Source organism: Haliaeetus albicilla, chromosome 8 (assembly GCF_947461875.1).
Source record: "Haliaeetus albicilla chromosome 8, bHalAlb1.1, whole genome shotgun sequence".
NCBI lineage: Eukaryota > Metazoa > Chordata > Aves > Accipitriformes > Accipitridae > Haliaeetus > Haliaeetus albicilla.
The window spans coordinates 21100807-21126227 of record NC_091490.1 but is presented as its reverse complement, the minus strand read 5'-3'; the positions used below and the strand labels follow the sequence as shown (position 1 = coordinate 21126227).

The following is a 25421-nucleotide window of genomic DNA, read 5'->3' as shown; positions in this document are numbered from 1 at the left end:
ATTGTGTTCTTGTTACAGATTTCTCAGTGTTGCTTAAAGACTGTATTTAAGAGAGAGTGCAGGTTTGTACAATTCTGTTGTCTGGTACAAGTCAGTATATACCTCCTCCTGAGTTGACAGCTGTTGCGGTAATTTCAAGAAGAATCCATGTTGCCTTCCCTGTGGCTTCTCCAGGTGCTACAATGCCTGGAGGAGGTAAAATGGCGCTAACTTTTACAGATGTCAACATCTGCACCAGAGTAGGGCTCTGTTGATTAACACTTGGATAGTCAAACACCTTAACAGTAATTAACCCAAACTACTTGTGACTGTGCAAATGACGTTTCATGTTACAGATAGCTTCTTCCTTCCTCCTCCTCCCTCTGAGTTTTAAAGGAAATAATCTGTTTGTTTTACTGGTAGGAACCCAGACAATTTTATGTGAAATATTTCTACATTTCTTGCAAATATTAATTGAAAAACATTCTTTAATAATTCTCTAAGTCATTCCTTGAATTAATTGAATATGTTACATAGTCAGATTATTGAATGTAGTCATACTTTGAAAAATAAAAAGATTAGGATTAAACTATTATACACTAGAATTAGATACAAAGCTGGGGATTACGACATTCACTTTACAATCCAGATACATATTGTTTAATACTACATGGTGTAAAAAACCCTGTAGGTTGTATCTTGCTTGCTGGATGGATGTTAGAGAAGATGCGTGCTCTGCTCTGCTACTCTGTGAGCAGTAGACACCATGCTCATTTTAGATGCTCTGGAAAACACCTCTGTCTCTGTGTACTCAGCATTGTAAGTGATGTGTGTTTTCCATACACTGGGACAAAGTTTCATACACTACTTTGTGTAGCAGAGGCTGAAGCACCACTATTTTTTTCTGGAAAAGTGACTGAAGAAGGCTGCAGCTTCTGTGTAACTGACCTAGAAATGCTAAGCAGCCAGGTCTAATTAGGAAAGTGCAGATAAGGTTTGTGAGAACTGGCTGCGTGAGAATTGCATGCTGGCAATTCCTCCCCTTTCTAAGAGGTAGTAAGGGTATGAAAGGTATCTATAGTTGCGGGTAAACAGCTGTCCACCTTCCAAATTCTTCCTGGCAGCATCTTATGGTAGATGTATTTGCAGGCAAGCCTGGTTATAGGTTTTAAGAAAACCACTGTTGGGAGGAACTTTTCTCTTCTGATGTCACCTCTTTGGGTCACGTATTTTTGATCTCCATAGGAGCCTATAGTACTGAGGGTTGCGGAGTCCCACTCTATCAGTGTCTTCTGTTAACTGGCAGCAGCTTTCATTTTATACTTCAAACTGTGACTTACACTTGGGGATATTCTGTTTTTCTGCTTTCCTTGTTTTTTTTTTTCTTGGTAGTCTTGATAAACGCATAGTAGTGAAATCTGCATATTACCTCTCATTTGTGGAAGGGAGAATAACCGTATTCGTCTCCTGCAAGCTTGTTAGAAAGAGAAACTCATGCAGGATGTGACTGCATGCCACTTACTAAGTGTTCCAGATAAGTATTTGCCTGGTTTTGGACAGCATTTAAGATGTGCATGTATCTATTTTAAAGAGAGATGTAAAAGCATCAGTGATTTGTAACTAGCTTTTAGGGTGATGCTGCTCTTCCTAATGTGGTAGTGCAGCACTGCCATTGCGCTGGGCAGTCAAGATAAGAGACCTTAGTTTAAGTGAAAGGCTGCTTATACTATTCCTGGGTCTGCCATGGCTTGGATCAGATCTGGTGACTTTCAGGGCATCCTGTAAGCATCCTCTGTGTTCCCAGGCTTTTCCTGGAGCAGGGGAAAGCTGGCAAGAACTTTCTACTGTGTTCATTCTTCTAATTGTTTGTGTATGTTAGGATTGATACATTAAAAGGTGAAAGAAAACGTAAAGAAAGGGTAAAACTTAAGATACTTGGAAACTGGCTTAAATCATGTTATGTATTATAGCCCCAAATAGCCTATTTTAGCGTTGGTGGTTGGGTTTTTTTTGGCAACCAGGATGTAAACCTAGGATTTTGTGATAGTGTTGTAGCAGGTGATGCTACGAAAATTTCAAAAAGATTTCTTCTGGACTCTCTGGACTCATAAATGAATAGCCTCAGTCTTAATTCATGACCTGTTCTTTTATAGATTAAAAGACAGATACTCAGTCTCCAAAACCGAGTTTAGTGTTCAGTGGCAAATGTTTACATTCATGTACCTTCCTTCCCTCAAGTTACACTAAAAAGGCTGAGTTACATTTTTTAGAGATTAATATAAGCTATAAGTATTTCCTTTCTGGCATAATCTTATAAATTCAATGTTTTTCTTTTAAGAAAAAACCCCCTATTTAATACCTAGAAATTGCACTATTAAAAAAAAATGTGTGGCATTTGGAAAGTGAAACTGTCTTCCATGCAATTCTGTTTTCAAAAATGAATTTTTCAGTTAAAATGTAGGAGAGCATCAGTCAATTACCATAAAAATACAGGAGTAAGGAAGAGGAAAGATGTTGAAGAAGTGAAGCTATTTAGTGATATCACATTTAAAGTGCACATGAATTATCAAAAAAAGAAAAGAAAAAAATCAAGTTCATGGCAGTTGGCAGTGGCATTGGTCAAGAAAATGTAAAGAAACTTATAAAGCCTGGTAACAGTGATACTGAACATAGCTAAATGAGTTTCAGTCCAGGAAATTGTCAGCCTGTGTCTGGAGACATACTTTCTGAGATACAACTATTCCAGCAGAGAAGTGCCTCGTTTCAGGAATACTGAAAAGACTCTTGAGATCTTAAGTGATATAAAATGTGTCCTAATGCTAATGCATGTTTGAATAGGGTACTGTCTGGTAAAATTATTAGCTGCATCTTCAATGCTATCACAAGAGGGGGAATTCCTTACAGTGCAGGAGAGCTCTTTCATGCTGAGTGCTTTGCATGGAGTTGGATGCTGGCGCGGGTCTGTATTGTGAAACAGGTGGTGCTGTGCAGACCCAGGGTCTACCCGTTTTGTGTGTGTGCTGGTTAGACACCTCAGGCTGGATGTAGGCTGGAGCACTTGTAGAACTGCAGCAGAACTGGAGCGCTCTCCTTGGGAGATTTGCTTCTGAAGTCCTCTGCTGATCAAAGTAAAGTGGTAACATAGATGCACCAAAAAGCAAAGCACAGTGTGCCTATAGCCCTGGTATTGTAATACGTAAGCAACCACCAATGCTCACAGCCCCTTTAAGAACCGGTATTACCTCTGCATACTACAGAAATAAAACAAAACAAAGATGGACCTTTTCTAGATGATCCAAGCAGCATGCGGCAGAACTTGAAACTGGAATGAGCTCTTGAAACAGTTTCACTTCTAAGCCCTAGAGCAATGCAATTAAAATATTTAAATACTTAAAGGCTGCTCCTGAGCTGATAGTCAATTCATTTCCACGTGCATTTGCTTCAGTAAAAGTAGCCCTGTATACACAGCACAGAATGTGTCTTATGGTGACTAAGCTATGTATTATTACTGGAACAAAGAGGAAACAGCCACAGACAGATATTTTAAAGATACCACTGAATGTATTGAAAATTAATTTTTCCTTACACCATCATCTGTTTTGAATATTATGTATATGTAGCTTTGTTGGTATTCATGAATCTGTAGTATTTCAAACACTTGCAGAGAAGAATCTGCCTTTACTTCACAATGTATTTTTGTATCACTATCACTGATATTAATATGTAATATACTCCACATGATGTCTTGTAATTTGAAGTTTTCCAGCTGTAGAAGCCTCACACTACTCCTCATAGGGACGCTCTTGGGGACTTTATCCTGTCTTAGTGGAGAATTTCATTAAAACACACACTTTGCAACTCATTTGGTGCAGCAAGTTACAGAAACTGCCCCTCATCTAGCTTGGCTGTCTGTAGGCTGGAAGTACTTTCTAAAATTGTCTGTAGCACTTAAAGGCAGCTTTCAGAAGGGACTGATGGTTAGAGACATAAGGGGTTCTTCTCTGGAGTACACCGCTTTCTAGTTGCTCTTTGGCAGTGTGGGCTCTGTCAGGAAGATCTGTTTATTAACATGCTGGCTGAAAACAGGGAAACTCTGAGGTCTATCTTCTGTGAGCCTGTCTTTATACCAAAGATAGTTTAATTTAGAGATTGCTATATTTTGAATTTACTGAAATAAAGTATTTTGAACGAATTTAAAAGTCTGATTAGATGGAAGAGGTTTGTTTCCTTCTCACAAGCTCCCCTTTTATTGAATACTTTTAGAGTTATTCAACAGAATTATTAGATACCACAGTCACACTTCAATTTCACTTTCATTCCATAAGTGTGCATCAGACAGGTGGATGCTTTATATGACAGGTGAAAGTGGAGGTTTCCTTCAGGATAGTTCCTTTTCAAAGTTGTTTATTTGTGGAGTGCAGCCTCAGGATAGCACTAATGCTTTTGTTAGCAAGTGATTTGTGCCAGCCCCAATACAAATAAAACATTTGATTTGTGCATTCTATTGTAAACAAATGGTCACATGCTTGCTGTCTTCAGACATACTGTATTTTATCAACATGAAGGATCCTTATTTCTTTTATTACAGTGTGTAGTGAATACCAAAGATAGCAGTGTAGTAAGTTGTAATAAGGTGTTATGAAACGAGTGAGAAAGTTACCTAACATTAAATTCAGACAAGAAGTGAGAGTCTACCATGCAGAACATGTCTTCAAAATGTTGCATACAACTAGAAAATAATTTCTGTGTGTTACTCTCTAAGAAATATGTGTGAATATTCTGTCTGGATTCCTATTTAACTAAAAAAGAAGAGAGGTTCATGTTAATACTGTTTCTGATACATTTGGTAACACATTTGAGTGGGTAAATTATTTTATTCCATGTGGTAATCACAGTGTACAAATCACCATGTTTTGTTCAGTGTTTTGTATGTAGTCTGTTAACATTCATTAACCTTCAGGTATTTTTTTTCTTTAAAAAAAAACCCACCAAAACCAGCCCCCACCCCCAAGCCCCCAACCAACAAACAGAAGTTAGATGTAAAATAAAATGGTTATTTAATGTTATGATGCAGTATATATACATGCTAAATTATACCTTATTTCCTTTATGAAAGTAACAGAGAACCTACTAGATACTCCCTGTATGATTGCTATTTTGATATTCAGATCCAAGAAGATCAAATTGATAGGAGAATCGTTAAGGGAAAGACTTTAAAAATTACTCTGTAGGATTTCTCATTAGTGTGAGAGCATACTGTTTATTGCAATAATTACTGCTGTAGTTAGATGCAGTAGAGAACAATGTCAAGTGAACTGAATATTATGAACAATGTAAAGATACCCAGTCTTTCCTATCCAGTAATTTCAGACAAACTTTCTGCTTATTTCTTTGTCTAAGGAACCATGCAAAAAAGACTACTTAGTTTTCTGAAAATGAAAAATACTAATTATGAAATCATTTTAATACTAACAGCAATTTGGCATATCTTCAAAAATTATCAGACAATTTAACAGTGGTGGTCGTAAGATTTTTCTGAGCTATTAAAAAAATGCAATATTTAAAGTTACACCTCTGTCACCCTAAATATAAAAAAAATTATCTGGCATAATGTTGATATTTACTGTTGAGATTACATCTATATCTAGCAGAATTTGAGAAATGCTATATTCCATAATATGGGATTTTGTACTTGAAAGCAACTTTTTCTTTTGCCATGCAAAAATACAGTTTTGTTGTTTTTTTTTTAATGACTGTGTGCAGTTTGTTCTCAAGCAGGTGTTAAAATCAATACAATAACCTTGGTGCTCTAGTCAATGTTCATTCACAAGTGTATGATATGAAAAATAAAAATTGGTGTAACTTTAAAGGGTTATTTTTTTCTCAAAAGAGATTTTTTTAAAATGTCATCAAGGAACTCTGAATCTCAATGACTTCTAAATTTACTGGTTCTGTTTACACATTATGTTTCCTTTAAAAATGTCTGATTAATAGGCCTCCAACTTAATCAGCAGTCTAAAAATGAAACTTTTCTTTTTTACTGTCACATTAATGCCTGTGACAAGGATTCTCCATCTGACACTCAACAATCTTCCTGATGATCAATGACTCAGTCTAAAGTCCAGGTAATGAGTTGCCTTCACTCTTCAGAACAAGCATGAGTAAAAATAGCAAAAGTGTTGCTATAATTTCACCTTAGGGTACAATGAAGTTAGAGGTAGACTTCTCATTGACTTCCTTGGGACCATGATTTTCTTTGCTTGGAGCAGCAGATTAAGAGTGCTGCTCTTGATCGTGGTAGCTTTTAAATAGAAATTTTCAAAAAGCTTTTGTTAAATTAAGTAAGACAACAGCATCTAACTTGATGGTCCATTGGAGCACCCAGGAATGAGGGATAACTCAGTGGTTCTGGTACTGCCTTGGAGGCTTGGATGCAAGTGGTTTCTGTGCTTAGGTTGCTAAAAGCTGCTAAAGTGTTCTGTGCCTTAGTCCTTCATTGTCAAAATGGAAATACAATTTCTTGGCCTTATAGCTTTGATGGGGAGGGAAATACAAACCAAGAGTGAGAGATGCTCAGGCGCCATGTTGATGATGACTGTCTAGGTAAATGTAGGGAGATAAACACAGACTTTTGTACAGGTGTGAACTTGCCTTGTCTGAGTTCAGAGTTGACTCTGGTTAGCACAGAGTGAAGCTGTGGCTAGCATAGCTCTGGGGCTGTGATAATAAACCCTAGGGAGGGCAGGCAGGGAGAAATTATCTTCGAGTAGACAGTTCAAGTATCTCTTGTAGAATCGCAGACTCACTGAGACTGGAAGGGACATAAGGAGATTGTCTAGTCCAGTCCTCTTACTCAGAACAGTGTTGACTAGAGAAGCTTGCTCTGAGCTGTGTCCAGCCAGGCTTTGAATATCTCCAAGGATGGACACTCTACAGGCAAACAGAAAATGGTAGATGTGTCAGCATTATGCTGAGCCTATGTTTACTGGCAGAATAAGAAATGGGCAGAACTAATTCTTCCACATGTGGTTACAGGCACTGACCTAGCTATACTGCTTCCAGATTCAAGGTGAAGGGTTTTGACACTTTGCTAACACCTGGTCTGCATCTCCAAGGATGGCAGATCTGAACAATGCTGTGGACTGGGCAACACACTGAGAGTCAGTTTGTTATATTCTCAGGGCTGCCGAGGAGATGTCTTAAAGTGTAAGGCTCTTTGACTTGATTTAAGGAACTACATTTCTGCATTCAAAACTGTAACTGACCATTTTCAGGATGAACACTAATCACTGGAGTCACAATGCAGACAACTTTCATGTTAGCAGGAAGTCATATTTTACAAAATGGTATTTTTGAAAATGGCTCATTTGTTCATGATACTTGCTTCAGGTATCACTTAGTGCTTTTGTCTGTTGGTTAATGAGGCAAAAGATGTGTTGCTCATTTTAAAGCTATGGTAGTAAGGCTGGGTTCGGAGCCTGGAAAAGAAATGCTGCTGGCCTCTGTTAAAGGAATAATGATCTGTAACTGGACAGAAAAATTCAGACCAGCTGTGTTAAAACAATATCGCAGAAATAAGTTTCTCAAGTAACCGAAGATGTACCAATATGAAGATTTAGTACAATACAGTGTGCACTTTCATAAAACATAGTGTAAAACTAAGCATTTGCATTTTGGAGTATGACTCAAATACCTGTTTTTTTTTTTTAAAAGGAAAATGTGGAAATGTGTAATTTTTCAAAAATCAGCAAATCATTATTAACATATTTACAACAGAACTGTGGGTCTCTGAGCTGTAAATGCTGGTCCCAGAATTAGTGTCCGTAGCATTCTGAAACACTTGGGCTCTTGGGATAGGTTTGGCTTGAGAAATTGGGCCTAGCAAGGTGTCTGTATTAGTTAATGCTTGCTACTGTTGGTTTTTCTTTTTCTTTCCCTTTTGCTTAATCCACATATTTCCCTGCTTATCATTCTTCCCTCCTTCTCCCCCCCCCCCCGGATACAGTGTGTCAGTAATTTAATCTCTTATTTCTCCAAGAATAAGGTGGTAATGTCATACTTTATATTCATGGTAAATTAATAAAATATTTAGTAGATACTAGCATGAGCCATTATGAACTGACTATGTAAAAAGGTGGAATACTTGAGGGCATTTGTCACATATAATTCATGGATGCTGACTAAACTGATTTCAACTCTTTTTGTTGAGGTGGTTTGTGTTCCACACCTTATCTTACATATATTGTGAGACTATGGAAAATGCTGGAACTTCTTAATTTTTCGTCTTAATAGATAAAAAGGAAATATTAAATCACATGTAAGTCTGATTTGTTTGTTCTTTTGGAACATGAAAATTATTTGAACTATTCATTATTAATTCTAATGTTTGTACTGTGAACTCTGCTAGTAATGAGATAGATGCATTAACAATAACCCTTATTGCTCCACAAATGATGGTGAACCTTTACTGTCACTCTTGCAAAGCAGTACTGTGAACTATAGTTGAATGATTATGTGACTGAATCTAAAACCAAAATATGATGTTTAAATTTTTTGGTGGAACCTGCCTCTTTTTGAGATTTGTCTCTACACAGTGACTTAGGCTTATACTATGGAAAAAGTGTGTGTTAGAGAAGGATTAGGACAGGTATAATGTTACTGGTGTGGCAGTAATAGGATTCATCCAGAGAAGAAATGACTTCAGTTTAAAATATATGAATAGGTAGTGCTATCAGGAACTATTCAGAAAAAATAGCTTTATATTTTCATGCTAAGCAGAAAAATGCTGGTGACAGTGTAGTACACTCACCAGGCTGATGTTGAGAAATATGTCAGGAGGTTGTGTAGAGCTATTTTCAGGTTCAAAATAATCACCCTAGAATTTCATTTGACTGTGTAACATTTGTTTATCTTCACAAAGGCAACAAACATGCACTGTAAAGTATAAATTTAATGCATAGTTTTAATTATGTGCTAGAAAATTACTAATTTGCACTAATGATAGGGAGACCCTTTTATGAATTACTGAATTGTGCAAATTAGCAAGTGAACAAACACAATAAAAAAAAGAATAATGAATCACATAATGTACTTAATCTGTTTTGACATTTGTGGTTCAGTGTTAACTGTTTATGCTAGTACCTCATCTTGCACCATGCTGGTAAACATACTCAAGTATATTTTAGCAAAGATCATGCTATGCTATCAGTAGAGCATTTTGCCAGAGCAGTGTCACTCCTTCCTCTCTGCTGAAAGATGGGAGAGTTATTGCCTTATGTAATATATTGTGCATATTTCTATTGTTTTTGTTTTAAACTCTAGACAGAGTTTTGTGTGGTCATGTTTTGTAAACACAAATTAGTAGAACTTAGGTTGCTGGATTTTAGCATGTCTAAAGCACCAAAATGAATTTATGGAGAGATCTTTCAAAAATACAGACAGGAATTCTGCCCATAATTACACTGATTTTTTTTTTTTTGTCATTTGGGGAAATGATTTTTTTATTTCTCTCTTTGAGTGATAGCTGTCAAATTCCTGTCTCTGTGAAAAGCTCCTGGTCTTCAAAGGGGCTGAAGGGGCTAGTCATGGATAAGGAAATGAAGGGATGAAGAAAAGACAAAGAGCTTTTACTATTCTTCATTCCTGTCTAATGCAGAAAGACAAATGTCTCGTGATTGGCAAAATATCCCATCTTCTGATTATGCAAAAAATTGCTCCAGAGTGTAGAAAATAATGAGTAGAGGCTATTTCCAAGAATGTGTTTCTAGTCTTAATGTGACTAGTACATTTCAAGCCCGTAGTGAAATGGGAAATTAGAGTGGATAACTGTATCCTTCTGCTATTCTAGGCTTGCAAAGGAAAAACAAATTATATTGACTGAATTACAAGTGACTAAACACCCTTTACTTGCATTTGTCGTCTTCTGTTTCACTGCTTCATATTACGTAATTGAACACGTATCAGCAGCACAACTAATACACGAGTTAAGTGTTGCTTTGAATTTATATTGATATTCTTTGTTGAACTGCATAACTTTAGTCAGAACTCATAGACTGAAGATGAAACGTGTAGTTTGTAGTATCTTTAGGTACCTTTCTTGACTGAACAATATTTAACACCATCCAGCCCCTCATAGAAAATACAGCCCTTGAATATACCTGAAATAGGACTGGAGTGGGATTCTAACACAAAGTGTCTTTCCTTTTGCTGTGTAAAATTTGGAAGCCATTATCAAGATGCCTTCATGCAGGTGAGCTAATTGCTTTTAAAATTGCTAACCAGGCAAGTCCTGACTGAGAAAGGAATCTGATAAAGCAGCAACATCATATACAGTCAAAACTTTTACTGGTCTACAGTAACCTGAAATTGGAATATATTCTGCTGTGATCAGATTCTGGCCAAGGAGGGGGGGAACAATAGCTAGGCTTGCCTGTTGTCTTCCCAGAGCCAGAGATGCAGGAATGGAGCAGACTGACAGTAGTAACGATCAAGGAGGTTCTCCTGTTGGCTTCATTCGTGGTGAGAGCTGAGATCCAGGGGAGCACTGAAGGCTTTTAGCAACAGTAGTGCTCAGGACAGGGAAGAGTGGTGGTTGACCAATGATAAAAAGGGCATGGGTAGAGAGCTGCAGGATTCTTACTGCAAAGAGCTTTTAATAAGAGCTGTCTGAATCTGCAGGTAACCTCTTGGCATTCATATAGAGTAGAGAAAACAATTAGCAGCCCTCACTGTTAAGGAAGCTATGCTTGTGATTGTGTTGATATCATAGGCTGTATGGTAGTATCCTATAAATCCTGAGGCATGAAGCTGCTGGAAATTATCAGATGTATTCATCAAACCCTAATGCTTCTGAGTTAGAAAAGAGCAACACTAAAATCACAGTGTCTAAGCCTGGGGTGCAGGAGCAATCGGGAAATTGCTAATGTGTACTGTGTGTTTTTGTGTAGAGAGAGGCAGTACTAATAGAGGGTGGAAGAGAAGCAGCACTTTGTACTGATTCCTAGGCATTCTAAAATGTCTCTGTGTGACTTGTCTGAGAAATGCAGTATTTGGATCTTTGTGGAGAACTTTTTTTATATATCAATTTTAACATTTTTCTGTAATTGTTTTCAAATAACTGCATAAAAAAGAATTGCCAAAAGGCAGGCATCTGCTCATTTGTAGCAAGAGAAACTATCTACCAAAAGAGAATATTTAAATCCTTCGAGCAGGTTTTTGAAAATGCAATGCCTTTGGGAAATGGGAGAAGTATGCTTTTTCAGTTGCAGTACATTTACAGTCCTGCTATATTTGGTGTAGGTCTAACAATCTGAGCATGTACAAAGAAGTGCAATGCCACATATTCAAGAACAAGTGATCTATCAAACCATGATGAATCAACAGATTAATGATTTTTTTATTCATCATAAAATTTCCCTGAGCTGTGCTTCTCTGAAAAAAAACATTTCTTTTAATATTTTCCAGACAGCACTTAACTGTTGAGCCATCCCAGAAAATGTATTCATTCTTATGCCATTAGCTTCAGTATGGGAGGGAATGTGGCAAATACTTTGTCTTTTCTATAATCTTCTTAAAAGGATGTGAAAATTCTTCCTACTTGGGTTGTAAGGGTAAAACCTAAAATACAATATTTTTGTGTCTTCCTTTTAGCAACAAATGTTTGTCCTATTTTTGCAAACAAAGATGAACCAATTGTGGTCTAGTTGCCACCTAAGCCTGCTTGACATTAGCAGGCCAGTGCCTTTTCTATGTTTAGCTAGTAGATGGAGTTTTGTTTGCCAATAGACATGCACCTAAAAGGCCATGCTATAGCGTTTAGAAATCAAACCCTTTTAAAAACGTGTTCAGGCAGTTGCATTTGAAAATCCTTGTATATAATACATATTTTAGATCCTTTGGGTACTGTTATTTTAACTAGAGTCCTTTTATTTACTCTAATTTTGGAGTGACTGGTAAGGTGCTAAAAATAGGGATTTAATTTATAAGGGAAATGAATATTTGTGTCACTCCTGTAATCCTAAATAACTTGAGAGATATATGAACTCTTAAATTCTTTGAAGTTTGCTTCTCCCTGTGGGAAACCTCAACTGCAGATAGAGAAACAGACATAAATTTGCCATTTTTAAAGGCCATTATTCAACATACTAGGAGAAATTGCAAAGAAAGTGTAAACCTGTTAGGTCATCCAGTCCAGTCTTCTGTCCACGTAACATTACAGTAGTCCTGGTTGGTGAGACTTTAAAGGTTGAACGGCTGTCTTATATCCCCAGTTAAGTAGTGTGCATGTAGGAGTTTTTCTACTCTGGATGAATGAAACTGTAATAAGGCAGAAGGATGCAGTGCGGTGCTTCTGTGAACCAGCCTTGCCATCAAGAGGGTCAGGTTCTAAATTTATTTGGCGACCACTCAGATCAATAGAAAGTGAGCCTGCATATTACCACTACTGTCTCCATAAGTTTTGGTTAAAAAAAAATAAAAATAAAAGTAAAGCATTTTGTATTTAAATTATGTATTGTTTTCATGTAAATGTCAATAGTCTGGAGCGTGACTTGGCTATGTCATTTATTTACATCATCATACTGTGAATGTTGTAAAATTCTTCACAGTGCACGTGATTATAGCAAAATCTAGATATAGCACATACATGCCAATCATTCAGTCTTAATGAGTTAGTATATTTACTTCTAGTAAACAAATAAGTCTGAATTTTCAACTACCTACTATTGAAATGTTACTTATATCTTTACACTCAAGATATTAAGAATGCAACATTGATTCTTAGTGTAATTTGTAGAGGGTTTCTCTGCTCTGTGCTGACCTCTGTAGTTTGTCTATATGATTTCTGTTATTGTGTCATAAAGCTCTTTTCATTTGCTGAGGGGATACTGGTTTTGAATCTCTACTTTTTGAATAAATTTAAGGTAGAAAAACAAAGCCAAATTAATTCCCTTAAACAGCAAAGCACACAAGAAAATGCCATCTTTAAAAAAGATGCTTATATATTATAAACAGTGATATATTGTTTTCTTATGGCTAAAAAATGTATAAATGATATGCAGTTTAGAAATTTAGAACCAAAATAGCAAGCATACTTCCTTTTTTCTGGGTCTTCATGGCTGAGCATATTAATAAGTGACAGTGTCACTTATTAAGGTGTCTTAGACAAACCTCTTTATTTGCAAAAGAAGATGGAAGACAGTCATTGTACACATGCAATTTCTAGAGAAAATATTAAATCTTAGAATTCTCTGCTGAATTCTCGCACTTTCCACACCAGTGGATCCTCTCAGGGAGAAGACATGAGGAGTGGCACATGGTTCTCAAATATGTAGCTGCATCAATTTTAAGATGAGGAAAAGAGTGAGGACGCTGGAGCTGTTCCTGCTAGTCTGGGTGCTGGGAACTTACTTCTGGAAAACTTGCATTAGGCTGGTTTAACAGATCGCTTAAGGGGTTTCATTATAAGCAAATGAATGGTCTAACTGAGTCCCACTGGGGACTACAGATATTAAAATAAAGCACAGTTAAGCAGTCTGATAATGAACTAAAGTGTTCACCATCTGGCAGGACTGAGCTTTACTAAGGATACTCTGGCTATGAGTTTTAGAATTTGGAAAAAGGTGGTCGACTGGGGTCAATAACTTCTCCTGCGAGGGAAGAAGCATCTTTATCAGGTTCATAGTGGAAATGTGACTGACCTCTTGGTTTTCTCTGGAGTTCTAAACTGTAGTAGCAGCCAAAAATATTTTTTTTCCTACAAGTCTGAAAACAAGGGAAACCGAAACTTTTGAAACTTCTATTTTAGATACAGAGTTCAGTGAGGTAATTTGTGCTTTTGTCTACTTCCAGAATACACTCAGTGTATGGTCAAATGTTCAGGTGACTCCACCAGCAAAGCCTGCACAAACCTCCTTGGTCTTTTACCCTCTTTCCTCCCTTCCTCCCACCCCCTACCACTTGCAAATAGCATCATGGGTTTGGAAACTGTGGGAATGCATTGTGTGCAGAGAGCAGTGAAGTCTGTCTTGCAAGTGGCTGGATTCTAGATCAAAATCAGATCAATTCTCTGGTCAAATGGCAGGATGATGGTAAAGAGAGAGCCAGAGAATTCTTTGGTGCTCAGATCCTAAAACTAAGGGAAACATGAGCTTATTCTGCTGTTACTGCCTTTCCCGAGACTACTTCTCCATAAAGGTTCTTTGTTTAAATCACTCTTGCTTTAATTGTGGTGGAATTGCTGGCATGCCTAAATTGCAAGACAGATGAGCATTAGCACTATTGGTCTGATTATTAGAGTCTCTGTGGTGCTGTAGTGAGGAAATCAGTTTCTTCTGGGTTTGTAGTTTTTAACTGAGAACATTTTCTTAAACTTCCAATTCATGCATTTTAGTTACATTATATTTCATCATAGATTGTTTATATATATTATTATTAAATGTATTAAATGTTTTCAGTACAAAGAAACGGTAGATGTGTGTTACTGTTGTTAACGATGTATTGTACAGAGTGCCATTTGTAAGATGTGCATAGATGATGAAGGCATTTTGGGAGAAAAAACGTCTGTGACTGAACTTGTAAAGTGTATTTTTCCTGAAGTGAACCCTAAGGAGTTTCACTGACATTAAGATAAACAGACAACAGGTGTTTCATATTTTGAAAAGGTAATTTACACAGGATAAGAATCATGCCGCATAAAAATAATTTCTTCTCTCCTAAAAAGACTAGAAATAATCCTTGATATAAGTCAAAAAGTCTGTAACGCTTCTGGGAGAAAAGTCCAGGTGAAAGAAGATTATTGTGTACAGGGCAAGCTATAATAAAAACTGTCAGTTCTGTCAAACCTTCTGTCTAAGGTCTATAGAGGATTAAAAGGATATTGAACATTATGTAGCAGCTGTCTCCTATGTGCAAGGGATCACTATTGTGGTGAACATAAATGTACCCGTTTAAAAAACTCCATAAGGCTAGGTGTGGCTGAGCCGCAAGTGGTTTGTTTGGCTGTTAAAGTGCTGCTCTCAAGGACTTGAAAGAGCACAGTCCGAGTTCTAAATAGGTTGTATCAAGGTCTTAGCGATGAGTATGTTTCTTGTGCATCTTTTGCACTACTGGAATAATACGGGATACCATCAACTTTGACATAATGAGCAACAAACTATATTCTGTTCCTATGTTGTTGAGAAAATATTAATTAATATGTAGTGTGAAATGTAATCAGTTTTTCAAGAGAATTTGCAAATTGACTTTTAACTACTTTTTTTTGTAACTCTAAAAACTCTAAGGTTTAAATAAATATATGTTGTTGACAGTAATAAAAACTTTAGCTATAGTTAGTTTTTCTGGGACAGTTTAATGAATTTTGAATGTTGATTAATACCTTTGAAAACACAGCAGTTTCATAATGCTTAATATGAAACAAGAAAAAGGGAGCAATGCTTAGAATGAATATTGCTGTAAATCTTATTTAAATTTTTTGTATTTGAAATAAAAAAGAGTTCTTTCAGTTCTGAAGTGAACGGGAGGAACTAGTCTACTTGATATATCCTTTACTCAGAAGGTGCAGGTTGGTTTGTTTGTTTGTGGGTTTTTGTTTTTTTTCTTTTTGTAACAATGAAGTACGAAAAATGGATAGCTATCCAGATTATGGAATGGATTTCTTACGTACGGGTGGCCCTCAGATTCTTTAGTACAGTCTTTAGTTGCAGCACCTGCTTTTCCCTAAGCATTCATGTGTTTGGCCAATGGTGTGGATATAAAGATAAAGCTGAAAATTAAACTCAAGATAAGTAGGCTTTTTTTCTGAAAATGTATCCCATACTTCTGTACATTGCTAAGTTCAACTTTATTTCCTCTTACATTAATTTTAAATAACTAAATTTGAAGACCCAGATTCCCAAATACTTTTTCTTTCATTGTACAAAGCAACAGTCTCTAGGCCAGTTATGTACTAAGTTCTGCTGGAAGGAGTTTACAAAATCATTTTTCAGAGAGCAGTGGTGACTTCTTAGCCAAGCACTTGTTGGTAGCAATTAGGCCATGGAATAGGTATAAGATGTGAGGGCCGATTGCAGTACTTCAACTTAAATTCTAATTCTAATACAATATTTCAAAATAGAAATTCAAGTACCACATCTGTTGACTTTGCAGTTTAAACACATCTGGTAACATTCAGTGTATTATATAACACTATGGAAACTCTGTAGTTTTGTACAGAGGTCTTACAGGATTATTTTAAACTTCTTGACCCTATCTGGGAGTGTTTGCAACAAGCTAAGATAGCTGAGTCTTCCATAGAGGATTTTTTTAGAAACAGTTATATATGCAAAATAAGAGACTTCTTTTTTTAAATCAAACCCAAATCCCAATGCTACCTGTCAGCTTTTAAAGCCAGTGGACAAATCAATGTATTGAACTCTTAAAGCTAATTGAAACAGATACCTAGCTTGTCATTCATGGGAACTGCAAAAAATGTAGCAATTTAAATACAAGCTTTTTGAAGAGGTACAGTAATACTGCCCTAGTCTGAGACAGAATATCAATAAAGGGACCAGCCAAAGCTCATTAGGGAGGTGCCACAATATAAAGGACAAGAAATAACTGAAAAGATGAGAAGACCAGGAGTCTCCCAAGCACATCAGGTACTGTTTCCCATGATAGTTTTCTGTGATAGACAGCACCCAAACTGGTAACTGCTGCTTGAGAATAACCTCAAATTCCTGTGATAGGTTGGTCTTGCTGGGACTCAAAGCTGCTGTCTCTGTGTTACCTAGAGCTAATTCTGACTTAGTCTCTGACTACTTTACCTGATGTAAACCTAGTGACACCAGTAGTGTCAAAAATGAGAATTGAAGCAGCACTTGATATACCATGGTCTTGGATGGAGCAGAAAGAGAAAATTTTTATTTTTAGTAGCCCCTTCCAAAACATAGTATGCTGATAAACTGCAAAGAAACCTTTGTCACTTGGAAATGAATGCAAGAAATGGAAAAGAGTAACATTCAAATGAAGAATCAGAGGTTCATTTTGTGTCTTAACTTATAGAGGCTGAGTTGGAATAATTGCTGCACATAAAAGCATGTAGATGGGTTTGACCTAAGAGAGCTGTGTGGTACATGAGTCTGCACATACTTGTCAGGAACTGTATGGTTGACATAGCCCATCTAAGATCTATCCCTAAGGGGGAGGAACAGATAGGTTTTGACACTCGCTGGACTTCATTCCTTTATACAATCTGAGAGCATTATATTCATGCACCATGGCAATAATTTTTTGTGAGACATAATCATAATAACTTTGTATTTGAAGTCAAAGACCTCTGAATGTTGTAGAGCAATATATAACAAATGGATTGTAAAAACAAAGCGTAGATTTAAAGATACTGTAAATAAATTGCCCTAGTAAAACTCCAAAGAAGAGGTGGTCCGTATGGGAGTGAAGGAACTAGTGAAAGGTATTCCATACAGATTCTAGTACTGGTGATGTTAAAATATATATATTTTTAGTAATAATATTGATTTGGTATGAGCTGTGTATAGTATGGTTCACATTTCTATCAGTAACTATTTATTTGATTTGCTTGTTCACGGATTAAGTGTATGAGAAAGCATAAGATGGTTGAAATGATTTGCATTATATATATAATTTTTTATTTTATTTCTGATATGTCAAAAGGATGCTACAGCTTTTCTGATTTGGCATGTGCTGATATACATGCTTTGTGCTACAATATTCTGTAAGCTGCACTGCTCTTTCTATTTTTAATCAACTTTATATAGCAGTTTTATTCTGTAACATTATAAACTGAAGAAATATGATAAAAGTAATGATATACAAACTATATAAAATGAAGTGGGTGAAAGGCAATAGTCTTTGAGGCTATATTGCAATACGGTAAGTGAAAAATTCTGTGTCCCAGTAAAATGACAGGAGGAATTTAAGAGCAGGCAGAATATAATTTTCCATGAACTGACTCGTAGCAGGCTTCTTGCCATGGGGCGGTGCTCAGAGCACTACTTCTGAGCTGACTACAGAGCTCTGTCTGGCTGTGTTCCCACCATTCAGCAAGGGTTTAAAAGGAAATCCCACCAATCTACTTGTCTTCTGGTAGCCACTATTTGCATATGTCTGATCACAGACCAAGATAGCACAGTCCTGAGTATGCAAAAGAGGTGGTGCTAGGCAAGGACAGATTTAGTGCAGGAACTTATGAGAAATGGAGGTTTTGAAGGGCTGGATGGTGGATGGCAAAAACTTGTAAGAACTTATGAGAAATGGAGGTTCTGAAGGGCTGGATGGTGGATGAAAAAAACTTGTAAGATGGATTGAAAAGTAACTGGTGGACACTCTCCTACACCACTGTCATAAATATCTGCTGGCAGACATTGAGTCATGCTTTTTTAATGTTACCAACATTATCCATTAAAATGGAGTTAAGCTGAAGAATGATAAAAAGTTATAGGACAGAGAAGTGGAGAAGTTTCAGATGAGTGGGGAGAAAAGACTACAGAAAACAGGAAGACAGCCACGCAGAGGCAAAGGGGAGAGGAGAGTTACTGCACTGAAGGGGATTCAGAAGTAGATGAGGAAAGAATTATGGTTGTGTAGAGAGACAAAGAAGAAAAGAGAAAGGTGAGTCATTGATGAATGGAATGATTTGGAGTCTATGTCCATGTGATTCACTACCTCTTAAGTGTCTGAAAATAACCTTGTCTCTAAGTGCTATCATTCTGCACTAGGGTAGGAGGTTTTTGTGTCTGAAGACTTTCAACTCTGAGCATTTCTTCCTTTCAATAAAAAGCACCTCCCTTACACCTCCTGTAGCTGCCAGCAGAGTGTCATATCTGTCTCTAATCCTGTAGAGTGCCTCTATTTAAAATTTGCTTCCTCTGGTCATCTTAACTTACTGACAGAGAAGCATTCCCATTTTTTGTGGGTCTGCCAAAGGTTCACAGGACTCCCAGTTGATTGAAGAGGCAACAGTGATGATGTGGGAGTCTTTCCTTCTTTCTTCACATGTGAACTAGTATTGCCAATTTACATGATACTGAATGTTTTGTTTCTTATTCTTCCTGTGCATTGCTAACAGGCTGGGCATTTCTCTTTCCAGTATTACATATCCAGGACCATGATACCTGCTTGTTTGTATAGTCTGTGTTCACTGCCTTTTATACAGTTTCTGATGCCCATTGTATTCAGAGGCTTTTCTTGGGGATTATCTCTGTTTCTCCTATGGTCCAAAATTATGTGTTCATAGCTGATTCTAATTTAAGATTATTTTGTCTTCATTATTACATTGCACATACACAACAGAGTTCTCAGCCTTGTGTGTGTGAGTCCCTTTTTCTGCTTCTTGACTTTGAATGAAAACAAATATTCCTCTAAGTATCATTTGTCTTTGGTACTCATCAAACCCTTGTATCAACTGTTACTGTGTTTTGGTATTTAAACTCAGCAACAAAATCTCCTCGTTGCTTTATAATCTTTTTCTCCTCTTCTATCCATTGTGAAATGTAACAAACAGGAAGACAAAAGGGCATAGGATTTTTTGTTTGATGGTTAGTTTTGGGTGTTTTGATTTTTTCAATAAAGAATATAATGGCAGCAACTCCTTTTTTTTTTGTTTTAGAGCTGCTAGCAGTAGGTTCTCACCAATGGCTTTCCATTGCAGTAGAGAATCTTTATCCTGACATCTCTTTTAAATGAGCATACATATGTCCAAATCTCTGTTTAGGGTTGTCCCTGACCCTGTTTAAGTACAGCAAGATCAAATGGGGAGAAGAAAGCCTAAGTTCTGCAAGATTAGCCTTAAGTGGTTAAAGGATTGAACCTCAAGAGAAAAACTTATGTGATGCTCTTCATGTCTGTCATCAAAGGCAATGGGCATTCAGCTTGGGAATTATAGATTTATTTCTTCCTTACATGTGGCTTTCTTATTCCGCTGTTTACCATCCCCAACTCATGGTTTAGATAGTGGTGCAAGAGACTTGGAACCAAGAAGAACCTTGAGATCGTAATTGGGTCTCTTGTGCAAACTGGCCTCTAGTTCGTTGGGTGGAATCAGCTCTACCATTCTCTTAAAATTAATTCACCAGAGCCTTGGGAAGTGTATACAGAACATCATTATGAGACCTGTGTAAAACTGTTATGTGGGTATGTGGGCTATTGCTCTGAGTAGTGAATAAAATTTTTAAAACTTCTACAAATAGTAGAGCTGGAAGAATTTTTTCAAAATGAATGTTTATGTCCTGCAGAAACCCACATAAATGGATTAGGATTTAATCTGCTTCTAAACCTCTGCCAACAGTAACCATGATAAAGGTTATTTGGCCTGTTTTGTGATATATGAAAATTTGATAGGTTATCAGCAATGATCCATTGTGGAATCTTACTCCATATTATCTGTTTCACCCCTGGCCTTTCAGCATACATGTGATTGCACTTCGGGTTATATTCTTGCTAGTTAGATAGACAATCTTTTGCTGCAGTTTCAGGTAACAATATGACTAAATTGCCCTTCTTTGTTTAGAAGCAAAAATGTGTTAAGAGCTGGTCTAGACCTAGAAATGAGACTATCTGTTGGTCAGATATTTTAACTTTAGAATAAAATACTGAGTAATATTTCAACAATTAAACAATGAAAACTGTTAATAGAAAATTAGTCTTGGCTGTGGCTTCCTTTTCTCTTTTTCTTCTCTACACAAGAGTATAGAACTGGTTTCTGGTATAATTTTTTCCTAAGGGAAAGATTTTGGTAGAGAAATATGTTACTTTTTTATCCTTTCTTTTCCTCATTTGATTTCTATTCCTTTTATGCATAGACATACCTCATGGTTTCTGGCATCTTTTTTCCCAATGGGTAGTATGTGTTCCCGAAATTTGTAACTTTTATTTGTCTATTCCATTTTTCTTTTTTATTACTTTGAAAAAAAATCCACTACTTTTGAAGTGCCTTTTCCTTTTATTGTCTTCAGATGTTTGTAATCTACTGCTCTCTGTGTTATGTGTTTTGAGGTTTTTTTGTTGTTTGTTTTTTTGTTTGTTTTTTTTTTTTGTATTAGTACCCCTGCTATTACAGGTTGAACGTATGAGTTTGTTTGTATACATGCATGGTTTTAGGTGCTTATTTTGCACTGACAAGATTGAAAGGTACAAACCTGGTAGCTGATAATGCTGGGCTACTGCATAAATATCCTTTGCATGTATTATTTGTGCCTGAAAGAGATTTACAAGCATGCTTACCTTAAACAATAAATAACTTCAGTGTTGCAACATTTAAAAATAAGAAGTTAAAGATTTTAAGTTCACTGGGGATACATATGTATAATTTAACACTGTTCAGTAAGAGATGTAAATTTTGAGCTTAGATGTGTGGGAAACGTGAATTTCTGTCATTATATAGTCACAGGCATGTCTATAAAGCTATGCCAAATGATAATATTTGCATAAATATTTATATAAATATGCTATACTTGCATAGCATTTGTAGGGGTTTTTACATCTAACTTAATTTACCATTTCATAATGAGACTGAGTTGAACCAACAGCTAAGTGCTTACAAAATGGAAAATATCATTGCTCTTCTTTGAGTTCCTCAAGCTGGGGTTTAGTGATGCAAAGACTATGGTATTGCCTTTTACATGGAAATCAATATGCATATGAAGTGAATATGGTATCTTTTAAGATTCAACATAGCATATATGTTTCTAAAGGAGATGCTGTTCCATGAAAAAATAGGGGAAAAATTGATAATAGGGTGTTTTCTGATAGTTGGAAGGATTTTTCCTATATTTTTACTAAGAAATGCTGGGATACACACTCTATGATTAGCATAGGTCTGGCTTTGTCTATTGCTCTGTATTTTTATGCAGTCCAGAATAGTACAACGACTTAAAAACATGTGTGTTTCATTTTGTTGTTGGTTTGTTTTTGGTTTTGTTTGTTGGTTTTTGTTTTTTTTTTTAATAGTGAGCATGTAGCTCTTCATTTAAATATGGTAGGAGCTAGCAGGTGAATTAGAGAATTTTAATCTAGATTTCTAGTTTCTTTTTTACATTATTTAGAACTAAACCCATATTAATGGAATAACCTTGTAAAATGAAAGGTGGGCTTTCATAGGGTGGAAGGACTGTTACAGAAGAAGGAAAGAAACATAATACTTAATGTTTCTTTGTATGGGGACATGCATGTGGAATTGAAGCTCGTGGCAATTGTCGGTGTATTCCCTTAAGCACAGTATTTTGCCTGTGATTTTTGAAAGGATCAATCACTTGCAGCAATTTATGTAATAACTTTCTGGTGGGCAATTCTACTATTTTATTTACGCTTTTTGCCTGGTTCACCAGAATGCAATACCTTTGCTTCTTGGTACAGTAAATGCACTCTGTAATATGTATTATGGTATGGTCAGAGGATAATTTATTGTCAGATAGAAAAATAGGTCAACACTAATGTCACTTGATGATCAACCCCCCAAGTTTAATAAAACACCTCACCAGCACGCGTTCTGCACAGTGCTTGGTGTTTTATTAGGACTTCGGTACCTTACAGTACCTAGCTATAGTGGGAGTGTAATTACTGAGCTGTCAGGGTGATAAGTGGGATTAATGGCAGCCTGGTGCACTTTAGTCTGCAGAGTGCTCAGAGAATCGGAAGATGGTATTATAAGAGAAAGTCTGGACTGGCATATTCATGGCACCCTCCCCTCCTCCCCAAAGCTCACATTCAAGTTTGCATTATCTGCCCCCCCCCCCCCCCCCATTGCTGACATTTTCAACAGCTGTTATTTGTGAACCAGCTCAAAAATCAAAAGAGAAATAATTTAGTAAGGATGTTTGCTAGCCACAATGCGTACACTGCTTATCCTGCTAGGTGCCATTCTAGTCAGTTTTGACATGAGATTGTTCTATATATAATCGACAGAAAGGTTTTTTATGTTAAGTACAATTCTTTTTGGTCTTGGATACAGGACTGTTGTATTTCAAAGGAAACCACATTCAGGGAAGTGAAGAGCAAAAAGTCAGAATGGAATTGTTGCCTTTTTTAAATGCGTGATTTTCCACTTCTGTTATTTCCTTCCTGCCTACACAGGCAAAATGATCATCTGAGCCCTCATAGTGGTGTATTTTGTCTAGCATACCTCCTTTTTTTCTGGCTTCTAGTACTAAAACTTTGCTGTCTTTCAATCTGCTTCGAATGCTAAGAGCATCCTCTTGACTCGGTGCTCTGGCCACATCAACCCTTTGAGGGTCCTCACTGGCCTGCCTTTGCTTGTTAAGGCATTTATAACATGGACCTGTCAGTGAGTAGTGCTGGGCAGCGGTATATTTAACTGCCACAGCTAAACCTGCTGGTGCTTTTCTGCCAGAGCCCTCTGACATCCTGACTAGTTAAACTAGTAACCCACTATGGTCTTGAACCTGGATTTAGCTTTATCAGATTTCCCAGCTGTTGCAGCCTGTAAGACCTATTTTCCTTTAAAGATTTCCTCTGGGACCTTTCCCCCATGAATAGTTCTGTGAGAAAATCCAAACAGCTACTACCACTTGTGCCTTCAAATTTTGCTGGTGCCGTGATGTCTGCAATACCCAGCTAGATGATAATGAATAGAAAGGTGGAAGACTAATTAATATTTGACTTAACTGGCTTTGCCTTCTCTCTTATTCCACCCTTAATTGAAAAAAAAAACCCTACCACCAACAAAAAAAGAAAATAAAAGCAATATCTGTGATTGACAAAGTCAAGCCAATTTTTCACTGCGGGTATTTCAGGCATTTCATTCCTTTTAATGTGCTCTTCATTTCTTTGTGCGTGTAGACCATAGGCCTCTTGCAGCTTTTTTGTGTTCAAAAATATTCTGTCCCAACCAATGCCACAGTGTTATTACCTGTCATTAAGTAACAATAATTAAGGTGGAATTGTGGAACTTATGTAAGTAGTTGTGCTCAGGTAATAGGTAAAAACAAATTTTATTTCATTTGCCATAGATTGTTAAAACCACAATTTACATAAATTCTGTATGTTAGTAAAACAATATTGAAAAAGCATCTGGAATAACTTAATGAATTCTGAGATAATTAGTAGTGTGGCATTTGACCTATGATAATCATTGATATGTAAAACCAAAAGTGTGTACAAATACATTTGTGTTTAATAGAGAACCATTTTACTTCTCAGCTGACTTTTACCTTTTTTTTTGTTAGGTTTGCTTACTGCAAATTGCATAGACTACCCTGAGGGCTTAATCCTTAGATGGGACTTGTGTAAGCAACCAGACTGGTACATCCTCGTGAAAGACTATGCAGGGACAGACAATAAATCTTTGCTACTTCCTATGTTCTAATATACAGTTAGGTTTTGTCATTAGAATCGTAGAATCATTTAGGTTGGAAAAGACCTTCAAGATCATTGAGTCCAACCATCAACCATTCCCACTAAACCATGTCCTGAAGTGCCTTGTCTATGCACTTTCTGAACATCTCCAGGGATGGTGACTCAACCACTTCCCTGGGCAGCCTATTCCAATACCTGGCAACCCTTCCAGTAAAGAAATTTTTCCTAATATCCAACCTAAACCTCCCCTGCCGCAACTTGAGGCCATTTCCTCTCGTCCTATCTCCAGCCTCCTGACAGAAGAGACCAGCACCCACCTCACTACAACCCCCTTTCAGGTAGTTGTAGAGAGCAATAAGGTCTCCCTTCAGCCTCCTCTTCTCCAGACTAAACAGCCCCAGCTCCCTCAGCCGCTCCTCCCAGGACTTGTGCTCCAGGCCCCTCACCAACTTGGTTGCCCTTCTCTGGACACGCTCCAGCAACTCAGTGTCTTTCCTGTAGTGAGGGGCCCAAAACTGAACACAGTACTCGAGGTGCGGCCTCACCAGTGCTGAGTACAGGGGAACAATCACCTCCCTGCTCCTGCTGGCCACGATATTTCTGATATAGGCCAGGATGCCATTGGCCTTCTTGGCCACCTGGGCACACTGCTGGCTCATATTCAGCTGGCTGTCAACCAGCATGCCCAGGTCTTTTTCTGCTGGGAATTAGGGATGATAAGAAGAGGGTCTTAGGGATTTCAGCTGGGAGTATGCATAAGACTGCTGAATTGTTTTCAGAAGTCACAGACATATCACAGGAAAATCATAGAAAAGTGACTTGAAAATTTATCAGCCATTCTTATTCTTTGGCACATACAGTACAAAGTAATTCCTTCCTCTGTGGAAATGCTGTTGCTTTTGTATGTCTCATTTGTCCAACATCCAAAATCTAATCCACAGTGACACTTCCAGAACTTTGTTAATAAATTCAGATTCACAGCACAGATGTTTTTCAAATAGGAAAATGAAATGGTCAGAAGTTAGCAGTCTTCGATTCCAGGGAAAAAATTACTTCTGTGTAATTAGATGTTTCCTAATACTTAGACATGTGTAGTCCATATGTTTGTAGCTGCACCC

At 37.1% G+C, this 25421-nt stretch overlaps 1 protein-coding gene across 2 annotated transcripts in view; it reads left to right on the top strand.

Annotated features, from left to right (window-relative positions):
- The window catches only part of DPYD (dihydropyrimidine dehydrogenase), a 365931-nt gene that overhangs the window by 74069 nt on the left and 266441 nt on the right, over positions 1 to 25421 (top strand). The window lies entirely within an intron of this gene.